Consider the following 3133-nt stretch of genomic DNA (forward strand, 5'->3'; position numbering starts at 1 on the left):
AAGAAGAACAGGAGTACTTGTGGCACCTTAGAGACTAACAAATTTATTAGAGCATAAGCTTTCGTGGACTACAGCCCACTTCTTATATATACACACATATATATATCTCCTCAATATATGTTCCATTCTATATGCATCCGAAGAAGTGGGCTGTAGTCCACGAAAGCTTATGCTCTAATAAATTTGTTAGTCTCTAAGGTGCCACAAGTACTCCTGTTCTTCTTTTTGCAGATACAGACTAACACGGCTGCTACTCTGAAACCTGTCATTATCAGGAAAAGGGATGTTGTGAAGCAATCACTGATCAGTTCTGCTTGCTCTCATCCAGTGGCCCATCCATGGGGACATCCTTTACTTCATGTCCCAAGGCAGGACCAGATCAGAGTGCTGAGACATCTCCCCCAGGTTTTATAGCCTTTTCCATCTCCTGGTAGTCTAATCTTGGGTCACATGGCTGTCTTGCTGATGCATCTTTCTCTGTTCACTGATAAAAATGATATGCTGCTCCTCTCCTGGCTATCACCTCTAATCCTCCAAGTGTAGGTGGGGAGATTCACTCATCCTCCTAACCAATACTGTTCTGCAAGGGACAATCCCCAGCTCTGATAAAAATTTGTGGTGACCAAGCAAATACAAGAGCCCTTTTCATTCCAATCTTGCTCATGCTGGTGTAAATAGGAGCAACTCCACTGAAATCAATGGAGTCATCCGAGTGTAAACCTAGTGTGAGATCAAAATCTGTTTATTAAGCCATAAAAACACAGGAAAGCTGAAAATGATCAGAAGCATCTACCCAGTACATGAAAATGTCCCAGGAACGCTGTGGCTGGGGTATGTGCTATAGCATAATAAGCAATCGGCTGGAAGAAAAGAGGATGATACCATGAAGGGGAACTTAGCGCAGCCCCTCCCCCCTAAGCACATAGAGACTGGGGGAAGATGAGTGGCTGCTTGTGCAGTAAAAGTAGGCCCTGTTTGTCTCTTCAGTCAGGCCTTTATGGACTGACCCATTTGTACCAGGTGACTTATTACTTGTTTAGTGTGGCCAATCTGCTTAGCACTGAAAAATACACAAAATGGTCCCTGTCTCAGATATATATATATATATAATCACTCACAACCTGGAGCGTAACTTAGAGAACCTCTCTCCATAAGTAGTATTACATTTTGTTTCTTATGAGCATCACCGAAGTGGATTTTCAGACAGTATTTGAATGAGCTGGTGGTGAATGGGCAAACTGGGGTAGAGAGGCAATTCCATGCAGTGAGGGAAGAGTGGAGAAATAGAGGGGAGAAGGATGAGACAACATTGGGGGGATCAAGACTGGCACTGTTGGTGGGACAGTGAGGAGAATACACCAAGAAACAAGGGCTGAGATGGAGGCCAAGTCAGAACTCTCCAGGGCTTCGGAGGACAAGAAGTTCAAATTTTATGTAATGTGCAGGTGGGGAAGGTGCCACAGTTGGGTCAACAGGTGAGGAAGATCACTGCCCTCAGCGTCCTTGTTGCTAGCTATTGGACCAATCAGGACCTACAACCAAACCCCATTGCAGCAATATGGGAGTGGGAGGAGGACTGGGCCTTAGGCAGTTCTTCCATCTGTATAAAACAATGGCTCCCAAACTTGATTGGTTCATGTCTAGAAGACAATTGTCAAGTGAAAGGTTTGGAAGTCTCTGGTATAAATTCCTTCAGTCACACAGCATCTGATTGCCTCGTTCACAAATATGTGTATGCAAGGCCATCATTCAGATCAACATTGATTGATATATTCTCTGTATCTGTCGCATCTTTGCCTAGTTGTGGTCTGTATGAAGAATTTCAGTGATCTTCAAACACCAAAAAGATGTAACACCACAAACTCTTACCAAACCAGCCCTTGGATAAAGGCAATTCAGTTATCTGCACAATTTGCATGAATTATTCACCTGTCTCACTGAGTTATCCCTCCACCCCTCGGAATGCCATAAAGCCAGATCCAAAGACCTCTAAAGCCCATGGAAATCTTTTCGATGACTTCAGTGGGCTTTGGAACAGGCTGTGCAATACCCATTTTACTATGTGTGACCTCCTTTCATTGTGTTCCTCTCTGCTTTGGGGTTTGGCATATGTGGACATGAAATGCAAAGATACCAAAACCAGTTATTTTGAAGGTAAAATACATAGTCACAGATCGACCATCCCTGACTCCAAATTTCCCTCCGCATAGAGAGGCTGGAGAGCTGTGCTCTGCAGTACAGAGGTCTTATGGCATGCCCCCATGCAAGCTCCATGGATCCTGCCCTGCCCTCCCCTGAAGAGCAAAATTGCACCAGTTCTGCCATGTGTAGAGTTACCCTCCCTCACGAGGGCGAGTGCAGGATCGGCTCCTATATGAGTTTAGTGATCTACTCATTTAAATATATGCAAGTGTATGTCAATATACCTGTTTACAAATGTTGAAATATAGGAGCCTGGGTCCACTTTCATTACTATCTCTACCTTTTTTCTAAGATATTAATTGGAAGGCTTGGTTTAACATTTGTGATATTTGCATTAATAAACTAATAGCAACAGGCTTGTGTATGACAGATGCAATACCTGATTCCTAGTGAGTGATGTGCGTCATAAACAGATGAGTGGGCTTGTCCACGTTCGGATGGGAGAGAGGGCACACATTGTAATGTTTGTCATGGACTCACAGGTCGTGCCCACTCTTGGCCATGTACGGTCCTTGGGGGGAACCTCTTTCAGTGTGACAGCCCTTCTCAGGGGTCCACTCTCTCTTGGGGCTTAAGCCCCTCTGCCTCCTGGAACTGCACCTCTCTGAGCCGTAGTATGCCTGTCTCTCACTGTGGGCCCCCTCAGGGAGTCCACTCGCTCTGGACCCCTGGGATCTGCACTCCCAGAGGGAATAATGCAACCCTGTTTTCTACACCGGAAGGAGACTCAGCCAGCATAAAACATGACAGCTTCTTGAGGGTCTGAACACTGCATAGGAAACTCTCAGGGTCCTCAGGCCTGGCCTCCCTCAGCACCGTACACTTAAGTCTCTCCTGCATCCAGGTGGGCTCTGCCTGCTCTCTCTCTCCGGTCCTGAGGGGCCCTGTGCTTTCCAGCTGGGCATCTGATATCCCCTCCCCCAAACCCCGC

Source organism: Trachemys scripta, chromosome 4, assembly GCF_013100865.1.
Source record: "Trachemys scripta elegans isolate TJP31775 chromosome 4, CAS_Tse_1.0, whole genome shotgun sequence".
Lineage (NCBI taxonomy): Eukaryota > Metazoa > Chordata > Testudines > Emydidae > Trachemys > Trachemys scripta.